At 43.5% G+C, this 17971-nt stretch overlaps 1 protein-coding gene and 1 long non-coding RNA gene across 9 annotated transcripts in view; both read right to left on the bottom strand.

The window, feature by feature from the left end:
• The window catches only part of YWHAZ (tyrosine 3-monooxygenase/tryptophan 5-monooxygenase activation protein zeta), a 35806-nt gene extending 33526 nt beyond the window's left edge, over nt 1-2280 (bottom strand). Inside the window, exons 1-2 of one of the 6 annotated variants that reach the window (XM_072734152.1) lie at nt 2139-2280; nt 1255-1438 (exon numbers count right to left, since the gene is read on the bottom strand). The gene's annotated coding sequence lies outside the window, so the exon portion shown is untranslated. The other 5 variants (XM_072734154.1, XM_072734153.1, XM_072734155.1 and 2 more) reach the window with 5 other exon arrangements.
• Nucleotides 2281-10595: 8315 nt separating this feature from the next.
• LOC112916972 (uncharacterized) overlaps nt 10596-17971 on the bottom strand; it is a 133016-nt gene continuing 125640 nt past the window's right edge. For all 3 annotated transcript variants that reach the window (XR_011996557.1, XR_003234386.2, XR_011996558.1), the window contains one exon: nt 10596-10996. This is a non-coding gene — a long non-coding RNA (uncharacterized lncRNA). The remainder of the gene's footprint in view (nt 10997-17971) is intronic.

Here is a 17971-nt window from a genome sequence, read left to right as displayed (position 1 = left end):
GGAACGGGGGGGGGGGAGCCGCCCGCCCCGGGGGCAGAGACGCCAGCGCCGCCCGCAGAAGCGGAACCGCGGCCGGCCGGGCGGCGGACACACCCCACTCTCCCACCCGCGTCTCCGCCGCCACCGGACACCGCTGCTGCTCATTTTGTCCAGAAGGACGGACAGCTGCAGCAGGTGGGGGAGGGGGCGAGAGCCACACCCAGGCGGGCTGGGCCGCCGCCGGCTGTTCGGCTCGGCCTCGCCCGCCCCCAAAGGGGCCACGGGCTCAGGAGCGAGCACCGGGACCCTCACGTTCGAGCCCGCCCGGCCGGCGAGCGAGGCGCCAGCCCACCGCCTTCCCCGCCCCCTCCTCTTCTCTACTCCCAGGGGCTCGGAGCCCCCCACTCACCCTGAGGAGAAAAAAACACAAAAAACAAAAAGCCACTCAGCCCCATCCCCCCACCCCACCGAGGAACCCAGGAAATTCGGCCCTAGGTCCCAAGCCAGCCCCACCCCGGAGCCGGCTCCCCATCGGGCCAGAACGAGGCCTCGCCTCGAGTACCTGGCGGGCGCCGCCGGGCCGGCCTCGGCTCGCGGCCGGGTCCCCAGGCCCTGCCCTGCCGTCGCGCCGCCGCCCGGATGGGGGAGGGCTGGGAGCCGCCGCCGCAACGCGGGGCGCGGAGGCTGCGCCGAGGAGCGGGCGGGAGAGGCAGGGGGAGGGGAGGGCGGCGAGGGGAGGGGAGGGCGGCGAGGGGAGGGGAGGGCGGCGAGGGGAGGGGAGGGCGGCGAGGGGAGGGGAGGGGGCGGCCTCACCTGCGCCACTGCAATGCCCGCAGCCGCCGAGCCATTATCTCGGGCGGAAGCGGCGAGCCGGGCGGCCACACGGAAGGGGGCTCTGGGGGCGCCGGGGGGACGGATCGCGCCCCGCGGGGCCTCGGTCACCGCCGGGAGCCGGCGGCCGGGCGGGTCCCTGGGGATCTCGCGTGCCGGTGCCCTTTCCACCCCCGGGGACGAGGACCGGGGGCCGGCGCTTATAGGGGCCAAGGCGTCGATCCGGAAGCAAGTAGCCCGAGGCAGCCCGAGCCGCCTGCCCGAACCCAGCGGAAAAGAAGCCGCCGCCCGTCTCCGCCTGAGGAGACTCCGCCTCAGCCCAGCGCCGCTACCGCCGGGCGAGCGGGGCTGAGGGGCTGCGGAGCGGGGACGGCCCCCGCGCTTTCCGAAGGCAGGTCGGGAAAGGAAGAGGTGGGACGAGGCGGCGGCGGCCCGGTCTCTTACCTGTGTCCGGAGTGGGTGGCGGCGGACGGACGGGCGCTCAGCAGTCTCTGGGCGGCAGCGGCGAGGCTGAGACTCTGTCCGTGGATCTGGCTGCTCACAGGCTACAGCGGCTCCGCAGACACGGGGTTTCCTCCAATCACCAGCCCCGACAGCAGGGGCACCACACGCACGATGACGTCAAACGCTGCTATGGCAACCGTTGATTGGTGCCCACAGCTCTGGGGGCCCAGTGCAACCGCCGCTCCCCAGCGCGCGCGTCCTGCCCGCCCGCGCTAGAGGGCGAGCGGGGGAGCGCGCCGCCTCTCCTGCCACCAGCGCTCCTCCCCGCCCCGCTCAGCTCCCAGCTGCTCTGCTCTTGGGAGAGTGAGCCTGGCCGGGAAGCGCCTTCCTTTTTTCCCCTCCTCTCCACCACTACCTTCCCACCTCCCCTTCTCGAATCCCCCGCAACCTCCACAGGCTCGCTCTTCCTCTGAAGCAGCAAGGAGCTTCCTCCCCACCCCCACCCCCACCCCCACCCCCACCTTAGCTTTCCGTGCGGCCCTTCTGCGCCTGCGCCAGTCCCTCCCTCTAGAAGGGGCTCCGGTTCAGCAACATCCGGGACCTTTCACATCCCCCGCCCCTCTCCGCGCCCAGGCCCGCCCCGCCCTCCGTGCTTCGCGGTGGTGACTGCCTCCTGGGCCGGCCCGGGGCTGGGTTACGCGGGTGGCTCCGCAGCCCTGGCATTGTGATCAAGACTCGGGGGCGGCGGGGGAGGGCGCGGTCAGGCGGCCGGGGAGGGGCGGTGTGGCGCGCTGCCCCGCGCCCCCGCAGCCCGCCGCACCCCGTCGCCGGGCGGGGCCAACCTGAGCGCGCGGCCCCTCCCTCCTCTGCCGCCGCCGCTTTACCTGCTGGCTCGCCGAGAGCGGCCTTAGACCTTTTAAGGCTCGGAATAGAAAGTGAGGAGTCGGGCCCCGCGGATGGGTTGAGTGACGGGAAAGGTTCCCAATCCGAGACTCGGGATCTGTGCGCAGTGACAGCTGCGGGGGGACAATGGAGGCGCGAGGTGGGGCGGGTGGGGCGGGGCTGGCGGGAGGTGAGGCCTGGAAGGAGAGGCCGCTGCTCGGAGAAGCCTGCAGCCCCCGCGGGGAAGCGGCTTGCTTCTTGGGTGGAGGGTTCGGGTGATCGTGGAGGCCTCGGCACGAAGAGAGGCAGAGAGCAGAGGTCGGACGGTACCGACTCGTTTCTTGGAGACTCGATGTTTTCTATCCAAATAAAGCGTCCGCTTGAAGACCTCGTGTTGCAGTGATTTAAACATACAGATTATTGCCTGTTTCCTCCTGGAGCAGGGGGTGAGGGACGTGGTAGTTCCCGGCGCCCCGGTTAACTCAGCGGGCAGTGGAAGAGGGCTGCAGGCAGGGCAAGGAGCAGGGACCCGGAGCCAAGAAGAGGGGGAAAGAGGAGAGCGGATATTGCAGGTGCCATACCAACGGGCCAACCTAAACCGGTAGGGCCTCCACCCAGTCAACTTAAGGAAGTTCAAAGAGACATGCACAGTGTAAAATGCCTCTGCCTCTCCTCCCTTTAAATGTTGGAGCTAAGATGGGCTGGGATGACCTGCAAAACCAGTTGCAAATCTCACCTAGAGTTTATGGTTAGCAATGAGAGCTCAGAACTCTGCCGACTATCCTTGGCAAACTCCATTTTGGTCTTACTGATTTTTCCAACATATCCTTTTAAAAAATCCTTTCATCCTAATAAGTGTACTCTTTAATGCCCATCCTTTTATTTCCCCCGTCTCCCATCTACCTCCCCCATGGTAACTCTCAGTTTGTTGTTTTCTGTAGTCAAGAGTGGGTTTCTTGGTTGGTCTCTTCCCCCCCCCCCCCCCAACATATCTTTATTGAGCATCTAGTAGGGGGCCTGCCTTAAGGCACAACTGACAAAGAAGACTCACAAAACAGTTCAGCCTCAAGTTGTGCAGAGGATTGAATTTATCACCAGCAGACACATAAAATCTTTCCTCACTCTTCCAGCTCCTTGTCTGTTCTGTATGTTGTTGGACACACTGTTTCTGCCACAGACCATTTTACAAATTAGTTTTGCCTGAGGTTCCAGCTGGCATTTAGATAGTAAAGTATAAACCCAGAAGAGAGTTTTCCAGTGGCCGGTTCAGTTCAGGGTGTTTTATTTTCTCCCAATTTTCTGCATCAGAGCAGATTCATACTAGACTTAATGGATGAACAAATTGATCAGGGTTATTTTTTCTGAGACATTAGAATCATGGTACTTTGACTCCCAAGTAAATTTTTTCAGAGAGTGACTCACTTAAAATAATATTTCAACACCCTTCCCTTTTAAAAATTTGTCTTTGGTTTTCTGCTAGACGCGGCACCAGAAATTTGACAGAAATTAGGGGTGCCTGGCTGGCTCAGTCTGAAGAGCATATAACTCTTGATCTCCAGGTAATGAGCTCAAGCCCCATGTGGGGTACAGTGATTACTTAAATAAATAAAACTTTTTTAAAAAAGAAGATATTAAATAATAAAAAATAAAAAAAGATATTAAATCTTACTTAAAATGGAAGTTGTTTCTCTAATCTCAATTGTGTCTAGATAGAATATATGCCTTTTTGTTTTAGAGGACATTTAGGGATCTCTCTGCACCAATAAATTGTGGATTTGCTTTAGGAAACAGTTAAATTAGGTGTTTGCTTCTTGTTTTAACTAACAAGGCATGTGTGTGTGAAACAATAGGAATTACTGGATTTTACATACTCAAGGAATTTGAGCTCATGAAATAAAGGTGTAATAAGGTTGCAGGGAAACAAGAATAGAGAAAGTCATGAAGGCCCCACGTGATATTTTGAGGAATAGGAACATAATGGCAAGGATAATGGCAAAACAATAAAGAGGCCCTATGAACTTGAACTAAGGAAAACTACTCAGAGAATTTCATGTAGCCTCACCTGTTTTATTTTCTTCCCTGCTCAACTTTGTTGCTTCAGCCAACTTGCTCAACCTTCTATGCCTTAATTGCCACATCAATAAAATACTGGTAATAAAAACACTTAACTTGTCAAGTGGTGTTGAGGATTAAATGCAATTTTCTATATATGTAATATATAAGATATAGGTATCTTATATAAGTAATTATAATTATGTAGGACCTATCTTATTACATAATTATAAGAGATATACAAGTAATTATAATCATATATATAGCTTAGCAACATTCCTTGCACAAAATAATTGAACTATGATTATTCATTTATAAGTGGACATATCTGATGTCTCTACTGTTCAAAGAGTTGTGAAGATAAAATGAATGATATATTTGAAATGTCCTTAAAAAGTGAGGGCACCTGGGTGGTACAATCAGTTAAGTGTCTGACTTTTGGTTTCTGCACAGGTCGTGATCTTAAGATCGTGAGATTGAGCCCCTTGTCGGACTCTGCTCAAGGTACACCCTGCTTGAGATTCTCCCTCTCCCAATGCCCCTACCAGTTGTGCTTTCTCTCTCAAATAAATAAATAAAAATCTTTTTTTTAAAAAGTGGGATATAAAGATGTTCCCTCTGGAAACACAAGCTTGTGTTAGTTTGTTAGCACTAATGAGACTTAAGGGATAAGACAATAAATAGGCTCCACTCACCTACAAGGGACAAGTCATGACCTCTTCAGATCTATGCTATACATTAAAATAAGAGTTCAGGGGAATTTGCAAAGGTGCATTATTCAAATTGGAAAAACCTCAAAAGATGTACTCTACTGATGAAACAGCAGTTACATGATCTTTTAAGTTTAATTACAATTTGGTCAGGTTATAATCTCTAACTTTATGATTTAATTGGAGAAATGCAGCATAGTGCAGCGGGCTTTGGAATCAGAATTGGGTACAAATCTTGGTTTGTCTATAAGAGCTATGTGACCTTAGGCTACATTGGACATACTAATACCCAATTCCATCAGATTATTGCAAGCATTAAGTAGAAAGTAAGGAGAGAGCTCCACATAGTGCTCTAGATCACAATTACCTATTGTTGGAATAATCTGGAGTTTGTGGCAGAGACAAACTAGTTAGTTCTTCACCAAACCCATTCTGCTCTATCAGAGCCACGCTGGATTCCATGGCATGGGTCTCCCTTGCTGTTCTGTGTGGCCATGTGAGTAAGCACTAACTAATGTTATATAACCAAAGTGATATGGTCCACTTGTAAGCCTGTGCCATAAAATCTTCTGATTTGAACCTCTGTTCAGTCCCTGAAAAGAACTGTCTCTGCCAAGTGAATCGAGAGGATCTCAAGGCTTTAGAGGAGAGTGGGAACATGAAATGAAAGGAGCTGAATCTCTGAAAACCTATTCCCTGATCATTTTAGACTTTATTGAGGGATAACTTCTCATTTTTAAGCCATTGAGATTTAGGTTTATCTCTTGTAACAGCTATCACTATAATACCTGTAAATGCCATTGGCAGTCCAAAGCATGGGAAACATTAAAAAAGAAAAGGAAAGGAAAAAAAAAGGGAGGAAAAAGAAATGAAGTTAAGGGAGTAAGTAAAAGTAGCATTTCCTCTCAATTCTAAATCAAACTGATAATCTCACTACTCTTTTTTTAAAAATTTACTATTTACATACAAAAAAATGAAAAATAAAGCTACCATACGATCCAGTAATCACACCACTGGATATTTACCCAAAGAATACAAAAACACTAATTTGAAATCATATATGCACCCCTATGTTAATTGCAGCATTATTTACAATAACCAAGATATGGAACCAACCCAAGTAGCCATAGATAAATGAATGGAGGAAAAAGAAGTGGATTCAAGAAGGGATGTTACTTAGCCATAAAGGAGAATAAAATCCTCCCATTTACAGCAACATAGATGAATCTAGAGTGTGTAATGCTAAGCAAAATAAATCAGAGAAAAACAAATACCATATGATTTCACTCATGTGGAATTTAAGAAACACAACAGGAGGGACACCTGGGTGGCTCAGTGGTTGAGCTTCTGCCTTTGGCTCAGAGCGTGATCCCAGAGTTCCGGGATCAAGTCTCGCATCGGGCTCCCTGCACGGAGCCTGTTTCTCCCTCTGCCTGTGTCTCTGCCTCTCTGTGTCTCTCATGAATAAATAAAAATCTTTTTTTTTTTTTTAAGTAAAATCTCACTGGAGACAAGAAAGCATTAAAATAGACTCTGTTGGGGATCCCTGGGTGGTGCAGCGGTTTAGCGCCTGCCTTTGGCCCAGGGCGCGATCCTGGAGACCCAGATCGAATTCAACGTCGGGCTCCCGGTGCATGGAGCCTCCTTCTCCCTCTGCCTATGTCTCTGCCTCTCTCTCTCTCTCTCTCACTGTGTGCCTATCATAAATAAATAAAATAAAATAAATTAAAAAAAATAGACTCTGTTGATAATCAAATCATTAATTTATAGCTTGAGTATGAGGTTTTTTTCAGGGAAACTTCCTCACCTTTCTATGGATAGTGCTTACAGCTCAGATTCAAACACAACTAGCTGTTACTTCACTGTGCTTCACTGTTACTGCATTTGGTGTCGATGTCTGTCCTGATACTATGGGCTCTTTCAGGGAGGGACCATGATCTACACATTTTTATCCCTAGTGAGCAACTTAACCCCTAACCTGTGAGTCCTCATTAAGTGCTTGATGAATGTATGAAATGAGAGCTCAAAATTAGTTTGGTTCTGTTAACATTTTTGTTTTTTTTAAATCATTGCGCAGAAAACCCCATCTATGACTAAAATATCATGGAACATAGGGCTAGAGTGTGGGATGTGAGGCTAGAGTTAAAAGTATGGGTTGAAAAAATAATTTTTTTTAAGAAAAACAAAGCTAAAGTAATAGGCAAAGGAATGAGGATGACATCAAGAGTAAATTAATTAATTTATTTAGTTCAAGTTTTATTTTCATTCCAGTATAATTAACATATGGTATTAAATTAGTTTAAGGTATATCTACTTGGATAACATACATTTTTAAAATTAATTTTACTTTTTTTTTTAAGATTTTATTTTATTTATTCATGAGAGACCAGAGAGTCAGAGACACAGGCAGAGGGAGAAGCAGGCTCCCGGCAGGGAGCCCCATTCGGGACTTGATCCCAAGACTCCAGGATCACACCCTGGGCTGATGGCGGCCCTAAACCCCTGAGCCATCCGGGCTGCTCAATAAATAAAATCTTTAAGAAAAAAAAAGAGGGATCCCTGAGTGGCTCAGTGAGTTTAGTGCCTGCCTTCTGCTGGCCTGGGGCATGATCCTGGAGTCCCAGAATCAGGTCCCACGTCTGGCTCACTGCATGGGGCCTGCTTTTCCTTCTGCCTGTGTCTCTGCCCCTCTCTGTATCTCTCATGAATAAATAAATAAAATCTTTATAAGAAACAAACAAACAAACAAAGAGAGGGGAAAAGTGACTAAAAAAAAAAAAAACAAACAACCAGACTCTTAACTGTATAGAACAGAGGGTTCCCAGAAGGGAGATGGATGGGGGGATGGGTAAAATAGGTTAAGAGGATTAAGAGTACACTTACCTTGTTTTTTTTCATTAATTTTTTTAAAGTAATATTTATGCCTAGTGTGGGAATCAAACTTATGACCCCAAGATTAAGAGTCACATGCCCTACTGACTGAGCCAGCCAGGTGCCCCAAAAGTACACTTATCTTAATGAGAACTGAGCACATTTTAGAATTGTTCAATCACTATATTGTACACCTGAAACTAATTTTTTTCAGCCCATACCTTTTAACTCTAGCCTCACATCCCACACTCTAGCCCTATGTTCCATGATATTTTAGTCATAGATGGGGTTTTCTGCGCAATGATTTAAAAAAAACAAAAATGTTAACAGAACCAAACTAATTTTGAGCTCTCATTTCATACATTCATCAAGCACTTAATGAGGACTCACAGGTTAGGGGTTAAGTTGCTCACTAGGGATAAAAATGTGTAGATCATGGTCCCTCCCTGAAAGAGCCCATAGTATCAGGACAGACATCGACACCAAATGCAGTAACAGTGAAGCACAGTGAAGTAACAGCTAGTTGTGTTTGAATCTGAGCTGTAAGCACTATCCATAGAAAGGTGAGGAAGTTTCCCTGAAAAAAAACTCATACTCAAGCTATAAATTACTGATTTGATTATCAACAGAGTCTATTTTAATGCTTTCTTGTCTCCAATGAGACGTTTAATTCCCCAGTGAAATTTTTCGTTTCCTTGAATTCTTAATTGGTAGGTCACTATATGATAAACATCATGTCTCCTTGCATTCTATTAAGGACACAGACTTTTTCTAGAGTATTCTTTTCCTATAGTAAGTTACTTTAGATATATGCTCTTCATTGGAATCTTCAGTTAGTGCTCTGTTTCCTTGAACTGTAGAATTTTTGGTTACTTTTATGTTGTGGTGATGATTGTTTTCCTATTACATGTCAATGAGGGAAGTTCCTTCCAGTCTGAGTTGGCCAACTGATAGATGAAATTTCCTCTGCTTCTCTTTACCATCCTCTTGAGAACTGTTAGGTCTTAAGTTGTAGGAAGGTGCAAAGACATGCCCCTTTGGTGAAAACCTAGAATCCAGGAGATGTTTACATTTACCACCTGTTGAGTAGCCACCATGGCAAGATCTTATCCTGACTCACTGTCCAGTTGATTGCAATGAGCAAAACTTATGTTGTCAAGAATCAGAGGCTATCTGTGGTTGTTTTGTTTTGTTTTTCCTGTGGTTGTTTTTTAATGAGCTGTGATAAATGTAAAAACTACAAGCATGGATACTATGGGCTCTTACTGTGATTCCATATGTTCCTTTGTCTGCAACTCCTTATTCCTGGGGCCAATCCATCACATTTTAGGACCAGCCACCTCTGCCTCCCTAGCCCTCTGTACTTTTGTTGTGCCTTCTTTGGGGACTTGTAGATTCTGACTGAATAACAGTTTGAAGGCTTAACTTCTACCTAGCAACTCTGCTCTTCTTTTTTCAAACATTTTTTTGAATTTTTATTTTAAGTAGGCTTTACACTTAACATGGGGTTTGTACTCACAACCCCTGAGATTAAGAGTCACATGCTTGGGACGCCTGGGTGGCTCAGCGGTTGAGTGCCTGCCTTCAGCCCAGGGCATGATCCTGGAATCCCAGATCAAATCCCACATCGGGCTCCCTGCATGGAGCCTGTTTCTCTCTCTCTGCCTATGTCTCTGCCTCCCTTTCTCTCTCTGTGTCTCTCATGAATAAATAAATAAAATCTTAAAAAAAAAAAAAGAGTCACGTGCTCTACCTACTGAGCCAGCTAGAAACCCCTGTTCTTCTTTTTCAGAGGATAGATGATCCATGATAAAGTTTCTAGGTTTAGCTTTCCGTACTGTAAGTGAAAATTCCTTTTGTTAATGGTTGACTCCTATTTTTCACAAACTCTTTCATGGCATTTTAATGGGAAGTTGAATCTTAGCTTGACACGATTTTTAACATCTGTAAGTCTCCAGTCAATTGTGTATACATACACACACACACACACACACACACACACACACAATTTTATTTTAAAAAGAGCCAACAGGCCCCAAATAGAGTCAATTGTACTAAGCCCAGGTCACTAAACCAAGACTCAATCCCTAATGTAATTGCATTTTCTCTCTCTCTCTTTTTTTTTTAAGAATTTATTTACTTAATCATGAGAGACAGAGAGAGAGAGAGGCAGAGACATAAACAGAGGGAGAAGCAGGCTCCATACAGGAAGCCCAATGCAGGACTTGATCCTGGGATTCCAGGATCAGGCCCTGGGCCAAAGGCAGAAGCTCAACTGCTGAGCCACCCAGGCATCCCTGTAGTTGCATATTCAACTTTTCCCGAGAATGTAATCTTACCAGTCAGTCTAGAATTTCCTGGTCAGTACTACTGAGGGAATCCACCTGATAGACCCCTGCCCTATCCCCAAAAGGAAGGTGACCTTGTCTGAAACAGCAGACTCTTTGCTTCTAACCCCCTTTTGTTTTATCCCTTCCTCTCTGCCTAGGAAAGTCTTTCATTTTGTAGAGTTCAGTGGAGCTTCTTTCTTTCTTTTTTTTTTCTTTAATTTTTTATAAAGATTTTATTTATTTGACAGAGAGAGCACAAGCAGGGAATTATAGGCAGAAGCAGGCTCCCCGCTGAGCAGAGAACACTATGAGATATGGGAGCTCAATCCCAGGACTCTGGAACCATGACCTGAGCCAAAGGCAGATGCTCAACTGAGTGAGCCACCCAGGAGCCCCTGGAGCTTCTTTCTATATGCTAGATAGGGTGCTACCCAATTCATGAATTGTTGAATAAAGTCAATTGGATCTTTAAAATTTACTCAATTAAATTGTGTTTTGATTTATTTTTTATTTTTTTAAAATATTTTATTTATTTATTTATGAGAGAGAGAGAGAGAGAGAGATGCAGAGACACAGGCAGAGGGAGAAGCAGGCTCCATGCAGGGGACCCGATGTTGGACTCGATCCCGGGTCTTCAGGACCAGGCCCTGGGCTGAAGGCGGTGCTAAACCGCTGAGCCACCCGGCCTGCCCCAAATTGTGTTTTTAAATATACATGTATAGGTTTTTTTTTTTTACATATAGTTAGTAGAATTTTTTTTAATTGCAGTTTTACATTCACAGCACAATGGAGAGGAAAGTACAGAGATTTCCCATATACTCATGCTCCAATTCATGCACAGCTCCAATTCATGCACAGCCTCCTCTGTTTTCAGCATCTCATACCAGAGTAGTATATCTGTTAAAATTCATAAAATTGCTTTGTTAAAATTGAATGGTATATTTTTGTCAAAATATATTCACAAATCATTATCAGCCAAACTCCAAAGTTTACATTACGGTTCACTCTTGGTGTTATACATCCTATGGGTTTTGACAAACGTATAATGACATGTGCACTTACAGTAACATACAAATAATGTCATAGCATATATGCACACCATACAGCATCACACAGAAACCTATGCCCTGCCTGTTCATCTCTCCTTCTTATCCAATGGCAACCACTGATCTTTATATTGTTTCCATAGTTTTGTTTTCCAGAGTGTCATAGAGTTGCAATAATAGGGTATGTAGCCTTTTCACATTGGCTTCTTTCCTTAGTAATATGCATTTAAGATTCCTCTATGTCAGGACGCCTGAGTGGTTCAGTGGTTGAGCATCTGCCTTCGGCTCAGGATGTGATCCTGGAGACCCAGGATAGAGTCTCGCATCGGGCTCCCTTTGAGAAGCCTGCTTCTCCCTCTGCCTGTGTCTCTACCTCTCTCTCTCTCTCTGTGTCTCTCAGGGGAAAAAAAAATAATACAGATTCCTCCAAGTCTTCTCATGGCTTTCCTTCATAGCTTTTTATTTCTTCTTAGTGCTAAATAATATTCCATTATCTGGATGTACCACAGTTTATTTACTTTTGTTTCCAGGTTTTGCCAATTATGAATAAAACTCATCTACTCTGGAGAAATACCAAGGAACACCATTGCTGTATCATATAATAAAAGTGTGTTTAGTTCTATAAGAAACTGCCAAACTGTCTTTCACAGAGACTATATTATTTTGCATTCCCACCAACAATGAATGAGAAGTCCTGTTGCTCCACATCCTTGTCAGCATTTCATGTAGTCATTGTTCTGGATTTTGGTCATTCTATTTTTTTTTTAAGATTTTATTTATTTATGCATGAGAGATGCAGAGAGAGAGGCAGAGGGAGAAGCAGGTTCCCCATAGGGAGCCTAATGTGGAACTCAATCCCAGTACCCCGGGATCAAGACCTGAGCAAAAGGCAGACTCAGGAGCCACTCAGGCTTCCCAATTATGGCCATTCTAATTTTGGCCATAGTGGTATCTTGGTCTTCGGCTTCGTTGTTGTTGTTTTTCTCACTGCTTTTTGAGTTTGCATTTCCCTGATGAGATATGATGTGGAGCATCTTATATGCTTATTTGCCATCTGTATATCTTCTTTGATGTGGTGTCTTTTAAAGTCTTTGGTCCACTTTTTAATCTGGTTGGTTGTTTTCTGACTGTTAAGTTTTAAGAGTTCTTTGTGTATTTTTGGATAACAGTCCTTTATCAGATATGTATTTTGTAAATATTTTCTCTTGTATCTAGCTTGTCTTCTCATTCTCTTGACCTGTTAAGTATTTTAATGTATCATAGAGTCACATTTTATAAAAACAAAGGTAAATATTTTAATTTGATGTTATGTATTAGAAGAGCTTTTGGAAGTTACCACTGAGATTAGTGGTGCAAAAAATGAAGATGCTTGCTTAGAATACGTACCAGGAATTTTGTCTGAATTCAGGAGTCATTTAATATGAGAGGCACTCATATGCACAAAGAAAAATGAAAAAAATACAGGTCCTATCATGTTTGTTCATCCAGTGGAGCTTGTCACTAGTTGACAATGGCTTAAGGAACGTAAAGGCTGCTGGGAGCTCACAGTTTCAAAAGTGCATAATTTACAATTCAGAAGTGATCAGTGGCAATCATGGAGTAAAAGGTCAGAGAAATAATTTTTTGCTTTCTGACATGTATTTCGGTCCTGGAGTACCCAAGAATAAGCAAAGGGAACATTTGGAATTCATTAAGGATTTAAAATACAATAAGAATGCATATATATCAGAAGATACTTTTAAAAAAAAATTCCCCCCTCTAGTAAAACAGGCATCTGGAAAAGGAATCAAGGGCAATGTGAATTTCTGGCAGTTTTCCCAGAACCTGATATAAAATTTTTCCTGGACCTAAGAGCAGAATTTTTGTTTTCTAGTTCTCCTGGTCTTCCTCTGGGGCAATTGCTCTCAACTTGAAATTATTTTTAGGAGGAGTTCACACACTTTCTTGGCCATGAAATCCTCAGGATCCCTGAAATATTTCAATATTTCAGCAACTTAATAGGAAATTTACACCAAATCCACTCTCTAGGACATAAGATGGTTATTCTGGGTAAGTCAGATGTGTGTTTTTGACATGACTAAGTTTCATACAGTTAATGCCCCACTTATTTGTTAAACATTGACTTTTTTTCAGTCAGGCTAATATATAGTTAGTAGGCTTCAGGCTTGAACAATTAAAAAATGAATAAGTAACAACTAGAGGAACATTTGAATTGGTAAGCGATCAGTGGAAGGAAAGGAAACAGGAGTAGAACTATTACTCTAAACCACCATTTGTTAAAAGATCTATCTAAGCAGTTTATAAGAAGAGGTCACCTTCCTTTTGTGACTTTTCCTATCACAGCAGCACAGCTAGCAATAGCTTATGCATGGAAACAGCATAAATAAGTCAAAATGTATCAGCTAGGCAGCATCTGTAGATAGGAGAGGGTAAGGATTAAAAACAGTACAAAGGTCAAGCTTTAGAAAGAACAATTAACCCTGAGCTGCTGACAAAAAAAGACTTGATTGTTTTATTGGACTGAATTGAGAGTCAGAGGTCAGGGAGAAGGAGAAGTGGGTGTTGTACTTGACCAAGAATAAAGGGAATGTTAAACTCAGAGAAAGCATTTAATGTCTTCTGCATAGATGGAGAGCTTGTAGCATGATGAGGCCTTGGTTGTGATATCCCACTGTTCTCCTTTGCTGAAACTTATCAATGGCCTTTCTAGAAGGGCAAGTAAATATTATCAGGACCAGGGGATTCTGGAATGTCAGTGAGACATACAACATTGACCATGGATAGCTTTCATCATCTTTGGGAAAACAGAACATTATCGATGGATCTGGATTCTGGAAAGACCACATTTATTCTTTTTATTCTTTCATTCATTCTTGAACAGATGTTTATTGAATAGCTTTTTTTTTTTTTTTTTAACATTTATTTATTTATTTGAGAGAGAGCCAGAGCACCAGCAGGAGGGTCAGAAGGAGAGGGAGAAAGAATCTGAAACATATTCTGTGCTGAGCACGGTGCCTGACTTTTGGGGCTCCACTTCACAATCCTGAGATCATGACCTGAGTCGAAACCAAGAGTCCGTTGCCTAACTGACCATGTCACCCAGGCACCCCTGAATAGCTCTTTAAATATCAGATATAACCTGCTAAGAGTGGAAAGATGGAAACAAAAAAGAATCTTCTGGATCACAATGGAGTCATATTTTAGTGGAAAAGATACATATGTTCTGTTAGCCACATTCTTATAAATAATTGGTGAAGACTGGAAGAATGGAAGGAAGAGGAACAAATGGGATTTTATAAGAAGAGAATAGCATTTTGGAGATTACCAATACTACTACATATGAATAATAACACGAATGAATGAAATTCACCAATGAACACATTCTCAGTATTTATCTAAATCCAGAAATTCCAGGAACTGTTTCTCTACTAATTAAAGCTGAGTAAGTATTCTTTATGTTGGTTTCTCTGCAAGGAATCCTGATAGAGATTTGGTTACTGATGAAATGAAATAAGGAAGAAAAGGAGAAGTGAGACAAGATGTGGATAATCCAATTATGTATAAACACTGAAAATAAATGGGACATTGTGATTTTTGAAATATTTATCTTGATTCAGGGGACAGATTCAAGACATTTAAAGGGCCACTAAAATTCAAATATCGGGGTGCCTGGGTGGCTCAGTTGGTTAAGCATCTGCCTTTGGCTCAGGTCATGGTCCCATGGTCCCAGGTCCCAGGGTCCCAGGGTCCTGGGATTAAGATATTTTGCTGAGCTGGAAGTTTGCTTCTCTCTCTCCCTCTCCCTCTGCCCCTCCACCACTCATGCACACACACACACATGTGCTCTCTCTCTCAAATAAATGAATAAAATATTTTAAAACATAAAATAAAATTCAAATATCATCTTCAAGTCTATTTCTGAAAAAAATATCCAAATAAAGATTATATACAACAAAACCTAATATTTTATAAAAGCCAAAATTTAATCCCTTGTTTCTTAGATCATTTCCATAGAATTAAAAAAAAAAACACAGGTATACTTAAAAACTACATATCAATAATAATGATGTGGGAAACAAAGAAAAAAGAAAAAAAAAAACATTTCCTTACTGCCCACAGTCCATTGACAAGTTCTTCAAATACCATAGGGACCTTACCCTGGGAGCTCAGCTGCCTTGATGTTGACACTTTGCTAAAGGCAAAAGATAATCTTAGCCTGACCCCCAGGATCCTATAAGTCTTCAACATGTAAAAATTCCTTTGGAAGGGGAGCCTGGGTAGCTTAGTTGGTTAAGCACTGGACTCTTGATTTAGGCTCAGGTCATCATCTCAGCGTCCTAGAGATCCAGCCCCTGTCAGGCTCTGTGCTCAGAAAGACATCTGCTTCTCTCCCCCTTTCTCTCCCAATCTACTCCCAATCTACTCTATTTATTATATAAAATAAATAAAATAAAAAAAATAAAAATTCTGGAAACTTCTTTTATCTCTACCCCCAGGATACACGTTAGGAATCATCCTTTAAGCATATGGCCCACTGATACACATCTGAAGGATCTCATAATCATTTACTAAAAACTAATAAATGACCTTTTCCTAACAGTAGCTAGCTAGCCCCCTCAGGGTCCTGGAAACCTTGTTTCCAAAATAGCTTGGAGGCCTGTGCTTTCCCTAACTCCCTTCCCAACTTGAAAGTACTTAATAGGCCTCTCCTCATGACCCCTATGCTGTTCTTTCTGCCCATGGTTCCTGTCCCCGTGCTGTAATAGAACCACCTTTTTGCACTGAAAACATTTCAACAATTTTTCCTTTGCTGTCGGCTCTGAACCCCAACCTTCAAACCACATCAATAATAGTTTTTTTTTTCAAAGGTAATCTCTATGCTGAACATGAGGCTTGAACTCACTACCCCAAAATCAAGCATTGTGCATTCCACTGACTGAGCCAGCCTGTGCCCCAATAATAAGGGTTTTTTAATTGCTACTAAAAATGAGGCTTTTTTTTCTAACAATGTGTCTTTATCTTAATAATTTAGCACCTAGCACAGTTTCTTGAAAAAAATATTTCTATGTTATTTCTATGTTTACTGAATGAGTGACACCTCAATTAATGAGTGTTGGGTGTTTTTAGAAATTTTATAGAAAAATTGTATTTCTTGTTCAGAGCTTTCAAGATGACAAAGGCTTGAGAACCTTTAAGAAGAAAATGTAGGGATCCTTGGGTGGCTCAGTGGTTTAACACCTGCCTTCGGCCCAGGGCGTGATCCTGGAGACCCAGGATCAAGTCCCACATTGGGCTCCCTGCATGGAGCCTCTTCTCCCTCTGCCTGTGTCTCTGGCTTTCATTCTCTGTGTCTCTCATGAATGGATAAATAAAATCTTAAAAAAAAAAGAAAAAGAAAAAGAAGAAGAAGAAGAAAATGTAAATGTGGCTTGTGGAGTCTGTAAGTTTTGTCCAAACTTAGTAATACCAATACTAATTAATATTTTTTCTTAGTAATATCAATACAATTTTTTTGTATTTTTTTTCTTAGTAATAGCAATACAATTTCTAATATCCAGTAGACACAGTGCTACCCGGAATAAAGACCATATTTCTCACTGCCCACTCAGCAAGATGAACCTTGTAAATTAAGTGATAAGTGATAGCCAAGAGGAAAAGAAGAGGTTTCATGTGAGATTCCTGGCAAGTGTCCCTAAAAGAAAGGATGCCCACTGCTCTGTCCCCTTCCTTTTTTTTTTTAAGATTTTATTTATTCATGAGAGACAGAGAGACAGAGAGAGAGAGAGAGAGAGGCAGAGACACAGGCAGAGGGAGAAGCAGGCTCCATGCAGGGAGCCCGATGCGGGACTCGATCCCAGGACCTCAGGATCATGCCCTGGGCTGGAGGCAGGTGCCAAACCACTGAACCACCCAGGGATCTCTTGTTCCTTCTCTTTCTTGATGGCCAGAATGTGGACCTAAGGAGGGTTCAGGCAGCCAACTTGGACTGAGGTGGAATTCTAAGGAAAGAACAGCAAAGCACAGGTGGCTTGCGGCTCTCACAACATGTGGGAACTATGGTACTAGCCCTAATCAGCATTTTTGTTATTGTTGTTAATGAGTAGAACCTTATAATTACCCACTGATAATTTGGGGTTTATGTCATTGAAGTCAAGCCTAATCCTAACCAATAATGATATAAATAGCCCTAAAATGGTTACCTATTCTATATACTTGTCATGGATACTACGCCTCAAGGTTGAAATTCATCTTCTTTTGCCTTTTTTTTTTTTTTTTGGCTATAGATGTCCAATTGATCTAGAACCATTTTTTGGAAAGGCTATCCTTCTTCCATTGAATTTCTTTTGTACTTTTGCCAAAAATCAGTTGGGCATATTAGTATGGGTCTATATAGTTCATTCTCTTTATTACTGAATAGTATTTCATGTATGGACATACTAAATATCTTTATTCATTCACTGGATTTTGGACGTTTGGTTGTTGTCTTTGTTTTCATTTTTGCTTTTGCTTTTGGCTGTTTGGAATAAAGCTGCTGGGAACACATACCAGTTTTTATGTGGACAGATGCTTTTTTTTCTCTTGGATAAATATCTACGAGTGGAATTGTAGGGTTGTATGGTAAATATATGTTTAATTTTGTAAGAAATTGGTACGCCTGTATGGCTCAGCGGTTGAGCGTCTGCCTTTGGCTCAGGGCGTGATCCCAGAGTTCCGGGATTGAGTCCCACATTGGGCTCCCTGCATGGAGCCTGTTTCTCTCTCTGCCTGTCTCTGCCTCTCTCTGTGTGTCTCGCATGAATAAATAAAATCTTTTAAAAATTTTTAT

Source organism: Vulpes vulpes, chromosome 13, assembly GCF_048418805.1.
Source record: "Vulpes vulpes isolate BD-2025 chromosome 13, VulVul3, whole genome shotgun sequence".
NCBI lineage: Eukaryota > Metazoa > Chordata > Mammalia > Carnivora > Canidae > Vulpes > Vulpes vulpes.
This window is presented reverse-complemented; position numbering and strand designations above follow the sequence as displayed.